Source organism: Scylla paramamosain, chromosome 49, assembly GCF_035594125.1.
Source record: "Scylla paramamosain isolate STU-SP2022 chromosome 49, ASM3559412v1, whole genome shotgun sequence".
In the NCBI taxonomy this organism is placed as follows: Eukaryota; Metazoa; Arthropoda; class Malacostraca; order Decapoda; family Portunidae; genus Scylla; species Scylla paramamosain.
The window spans coordinates 5351353-5357525 of NC_087199.1; the positions used below are offsets into that span (position 1 = coordinate 5351353).

The 6173-nt window shown below is 37.9% G+C and overlaps 1 long non-coding RNA gene across 1 annotated transcript; it reads left to right on the forward strand.

Moving 5' to 3' along the window:
• Positions 1-2896: 2896 nt before the first annotated feature.
• LOC135095539 (uncharacterized) lies at positions 2897-4953 on the forward strand. Its single transcript, XR_010264428.1, has 2 exons — positions 2897-2976; positions 3290-4953. It is a non-coding gene; the product is annotated as an uncharacterized LOC135095539 (long non-coding RNA).
• The last annotated feature ends 1220 nt before the right edge of the window (positions 4954-6173 follow it).

The following is a 6173-nucleotide window of genomic DNA, read 5'->3' on the forward strand; positions in this document are numbered from 1 at the left end:
AGTGGTAGTAGTAGTAGTAGTAGTAGTAGTAGTAGTAGTTATTATCATAATTATTGTCTTTATTATTATTTTTATGAGAAATAGTAGTAGTAATAGTAGTAATTAAACTTGTACAAACTTACACACACACACACACACACACACACACACACACACACACACACACACACACACATACGAGATCAGGTGACACAGGCTCAGGTCAGGTCTCTCACCACTGACTGTTTCATAAAGCCACAGTGATGGTTAGCAAGGTTCTCAAAAGTCTTTCTCCTGTCACTAATGCAGAAATGTTGTTAATCTGTCACTACAACCTTAAAAAAATAGAAAAAAACCCTTACAACTTCAACTAGAGCCTTTTAAAAGAGTGTTTCTCCTGTCAGTAATGCAGAAATGTTGTTAATCTGTCACTACAATCTTAAAAAAAAAAAAAAACCTTACAGCTTCAATTAGAGTCTTTTAAAAGTGTTTCTCCTGTCAGTAATGCAGATGTTGTTAATTTGTCACTTCAACCCTAAAAACCCTTAAAAACCTTGCATCTTCATCTAGAGCTTTTTTCTAAAAGAGTGTTTCTCCTTTCAGTAATGCAAGAATATTGTAAATCTGTTACTGGAACCTTAAAAACATCCTTAAAAACCCGCATCATTTAAACTAGAGCCTTTTAAAAGAGGGTTTCTTCTGTCAGTAATAAAGAAATGTTGTTAATCTGTCACTAGAGCCTTAAAAACACCCTTAAAAATCCTTACAACTTCAACTAGAGCCTTTTAAATGAGCTTTCCTCCTATTTCTCCTTCAAGTTCACCTACAATCCCCCCCCCCCCCTCTCTCTCTCTCTCTCTCTATCGTCATTACTTTCATCTTAAACTGCACCAGAGCCCTCTAGTGTTGCTCGCAGCTGCTCTGTAAGGTCTCCACGCTCTGAATCTGCTCAAAGTTTGCCATGTGTTGTGCCTGGAGTAGTGGTAGTAGTAGTAGCAGTAAAGGGGATGAGAAGTATTCCTTACGAGGCGAGAGACGTAGGTTAAAAGGGGACCTGATAGAAGTCTTTAAGTGGTATAAGGGTTATAACAAGGGCTATGTAAGCAAAATTCTTAGAATCAGCAACCAGGGTAGAACAAGAAATAACGGGTTCAAGCTCGAAAAATTTAGGTTTAGGAAGGAGATAGGAAAAAAATTGGTTCTTAGAGTGGTAGATGAGTGGAACGGACTCAGTAATCATGTTGTTAGTGCTAGGACACTAGAGAGCTTTAAGAGAAGATTAGACAAGTTTATAGATGGGGATAATTGATGGAAATAGGTAGGTATTTCATACAGGGATTGCCACGTGTAAGCCTGGTCGCTTCTTGCAGCTTCCCTTATTTCTTATGTTCTAATGTTCTTATGTTCTTAAGTAGTGGTAGTAGTAGTAGTAGTGACAGCAGTAGTATTAGTAATAGTATTAGTAATAGTAATAATAGTAGTAGTAGTAGTAGTAGTAGTAGTAGTAGTAGTAGTAATAGTGACAGTAGTAGTAGTGGTAGTAGTGGTACTTACGGCAGAGGCAGAATCTGTCCATTAGGAAATACCAACAGTTGGGCCGACAAGCAGAGTGGCAGGAATAGACCAACCACACTGAAAATAGTAGTAGTAGTAGTAACTATCGACAGTACTACAAGACTTCTGCTCTTCTAGACAGGGTGGAATCAAAAGCTTTTCGTCTCATCAACTCCTCTCCTCTAACTGACTGTCTTCAGCCTCTCTCTCACCGCCGCAATGTTGCATATCCAGCTGTCTTCTACCGCTATTTTCATGCTAACTGCTCTTCTGATCTTGCTAACTGCATGCCTCCCCTCCTTCCGCGGCCTCGCTGCACAAGACTTTCTTCTTTCTCTCACCCCTATTCTGTCCACCTCTCTAACGCAAGAGTTAACCAGTATTCTCAATCATTCATCCCTTTCTCTGGTAAACTCTGGAACTCCCTGCCTGCTTCTGTATTTCCACCTTCCAATGACTTAAATTCCTTCAAGAGGGAGGTTTCAAGACACTTATCCACCAGTTTTTGACCACTGCTTTGACCCTTTTATGGGACTGGCATTTCAGTGGGCATTTTTTTTTATTAGATTTTTGTTGTTCTTGGCCAGTGTCCTTCCTACATAAAAAGAAAAAAAAATACAAACACTTCAGTAACACTTAACACTTACGCCGAGTGCACAGCGGAAGTTTTTGATGTCAAACTTTCCAACTTTTCCCAAAATCTCGAGGAACTTGAAGTGACATTCGTAATCGAAGAACGCCGCGAATTTCTTAAAGTTTCCCTGCAAAGCCTTACGTAACGTTTCCTGTTTGGTGGTGTTGATGACGTAGGCCGGTAGAAATTTATGTAGACCGACTTCCTTCTCCAGGTGCTCAAGATTTGACTTCTTGTCCATCGCGCATCCATTCATCCGCTGCGGAGAAAACGGGGCTGTCAGTTTTGCCGTTGCAGGGGGTACCGCTCAGATTTGAAAGGGGACCTAAATCGTGTTGTTTTACCGCAGTTTTACCTTAAAGACTCGCTTGATTTCGATGCAAGCGAGCTGGATGGTTGTGTCGAAATCCATGCCTTCTGCCGCCTTGCTTTCATCCTCCAGGTAGTCACTCTTAACCTGGAAATAGTCATAATAGTAGTAGTAATAGGGATAGTATAGATCACTCTCCCTGAAAATTGAAGGCTAGGTTTGCTTTTGAGGGTACAGGGATCAAGCCTTAACCCTTTACTGCCGAAGAGGACAAATATGTCCTCCTTGGAATACATGGTTTTAACTTTGCGGACGTCAAGTACCAGAATTCGCTCGCCGGTCAGGACATACAAGTCCCACTTCAGCTTTCGATCGGCACCTTTGTTTACACTGGAAGGGTTGCCGCTTCTCAGTTGAACCAGGACACTGAGAGCATGTGGACGCGTGAAGGAGGCTGCGCAAAGCAGCCACTTTCACTGCATCATGGATGTATCCCCAGGTAAAGTACAATTATGACAAAATTTGCTGTGATAAACGCACACCTAAAGATCATATTTACATCCTAAAAATCCTCATATCAGCCTTTGCCAATCATTTGTAGTGCTTGTTTAAAGGTGACATTTCTGTCCTATTAGGCAAATGAATACCATTATGTAAATGAGCAATATTTTCGTCTTTGTTATACTACCGATATATTTTTGCAATAAATGCAAATAGTTTTGTTACATATTAAACTTGGTTTGATTTACACTATAACACCATAGATGTGTAATGAATTAAAAACAATGAATGACAAGTAAATATTCTTGCAGGACCCTCTTGTTGCTGCAGTACTACTGCATTCTGCGGACAAAATAAAAGTTCAAACACCACCGAAAGGCTGGTGGAAACTTTGTTAGCTGCCAGTGATGCCGAAGTTAGCGGGGATGAGTGTTATGAAGTGGATGAAGGAAATAAAATAAAATCTGCATTTTGTTGACAACACGACACTAGACAAAACTGACAAAATATCCAAGGTGAGACCTCTAGTTAACCACCTACAGGAGAAGTTTCCACAAATCCCCACGACAGAAAACCTGTGTAGATGAGCAAATGATCCCTTCCAAGGTCAGTCATGTATGACAGCATTGTGAAGAGAATAAGGAAGTGAAAGGAAGATATGAAGAGAGAGGTAAACATTCAAGAAAAAAAAAATCTCATAAATGGGGTTATAAGATATTTGTGTTGGCAGACAGCATGGGTATGGTGTATGATTTTATGTCTTAAACTAGAAAAATTCAAGCTGTTGGCAAGCCTGATGTTCCAGATCTCAAACCAAGCTGGAATGCAGTACTGCATCTTGCTGAAAGTATACCGAACATGAAAAATCACAAATTGTACTTTGACAGTTGGTTCACATCTGTGCACCTCCTTGAACATCTAGCCTCGAGGGAAATATGGTGTTCTGGCACAGTGCAGGCAAGGAGGCTAGAAGGTTTGACGTTCAAGTCAGACAGACAACTTGCAGCTCAAGGTACAGGTTGTCATGATGAATGGGAAACGAAAACTGGGGACTAAAACTTCAGGTGTCAAGTGGATGGATACCAAGTCAGTGTGTCTTGTATCATCATTTACAACATCATGGCCAATAGAGAAATGTTCCAGGGACGACAAGAACACTAAAGACAGAGTTAAAACCCCCAGGCCCAATATTGTAGCAGATTGTAACAAATATATGGGAGGTGTTGATTTGTGTGACCAATTGCTTGCTTACAACCTTCAAAGCAAAAAAATACTATCAGAGGCTTGTATTTCACTTACTTGACATGACAGTGGTAAACTGTTGATTACAGTACAGACAATCAGCAACTGCTGTGGGAGTCCCTTCTCGTAAGCAGAATAGTCTCTGTGAGTTCAAGCTATCTATCAACGTCCCTGATGTGTGGTAGAAAGATGTGACAAGAAAAAGAGGAAGACCTTCAAATGCTGTGGACAGTGCCTTTGCTCAGAAGAGGAAAACTGGGGCAGCCACCAAGAAAATTCCAAGACAGTGTTGGGCATTTCCCTGCTTTCAGTACAAATAGGGGCACATGCAAGTTGCCAGGCTGTAAGGGAAAAGTACAAATGTATTGTATGAAATGCAAAGTTCACCTGTGCTGTGATGCAAGAAGGAACTGCTTCTATGATTCCCATGCAACATGAGGCGGCACACAAGGGTTGTGCTAAATAAAAAAAAAAAGGAACAATTCTTCGAAGTCAATTTATGGATTTTTTTTTTTTCATTAATCAGAGATGAGATATTATCACATGAATGCTCAGTACAAACATGAGAAGTCATTCACATATTTTTTCTTTCATATAAGGTTTAAAAGTTTAAGAAATCCTAAACTCATTGGTAATACTATTGAGACCATGAATCTGTCATACGCCTAAATGGACATTTATGTCCCTTTATGGATTTTATTTGTAATTGACCAATACAGATGAATAAAACGCGCCTGTATGTTTATTTTTGCCTTAAGAGAAGGGTAATGAAATGAAAGATTTTTTTTCTTACAGCCGGAAAATATTTCAGGCAGTAAAGGGTTAAAACTACTATTACCATTATTACTATTATTATTACTGTCACTACTACTGCTACCATCATAGTACAGTACTGAGTCACAAGTACTAATAGTGTAAAAAACATTGATACAGATTTAAACAGCATTGTGAAGAGAATAAGGAAGTGAAAGGAGGATATGAAGAGAGAGGTAAACATCATACGTCTGGCAGCGTACCTCAGTGATGGTTGGGTGGCCAGCTCTCTCTCTCTCTCTCTCTCTCTCTCTCTCTCTCTCTCTCTCTCTACAAGCTTATTACTAAAGGGATGACTGGTGCAAATAGTTACCAAGGCTTCAAAATGCGAATGTAAGAAATAATATGATTTTGTAGATAATGAATGAGTGAAAGAGTTTGCTACTGACTCACAGGTGGAAAAGGAAATTATTAAAGCCAAAGATGAGCTACAAAAAATAATGAGGAATAAAACATTAGAGGAAGAAACAATTAGAAGAAGAAATGAACATGATAGTGATGCTGAATGCAATAAAATGAAAAAAAATGCTTGGAAAAAATTAAGAATTAGAGGAAAAATTAATATGACAGCAAAGATGAATGCAATAAAATGAGAAAAATACTAAGATAAATGAAGAATTAGAGAAAAAAAAGAATTAGAAGGGAAATAGATATGATAGTGATGTTGACTGCAATAAAATGAGAAAAATACTAGGAAAAAATGAAGAATTAGAGGAAAAAACAAACAAGATATCACTAGAACTGAATGAAAAAAAAAATGTTGAGGAAAAATGAAGAATCAGAGGAAGAAACAATTAGAGGAAGAAATTAATATGATAGTGATGATGACTGCAATAAAATGAGAGAAAAAAAAATACTTGGAAAAAAATAAGAATTAGAGGAAAAAAAATAATATGATAGTGAAGATAAATGCGATAAAATGAGAAAAATACTAGGAAAAAAAGAATTCGAAGAAAAAATGAACATATAAGTGGAGCTTAATGCAGAAAAGAAAAATACTGATAAAAAGTAAAGACTTAGAGAAAGAAATTAACATAATACTGAAGTTGAATCCAATAAAATTTGAAAAATAATAGGAAAAAAATGAAGAATTAAAGGAAAAAAAATACATATAAGTGGAGTTCAATACAAAAAAAAAAA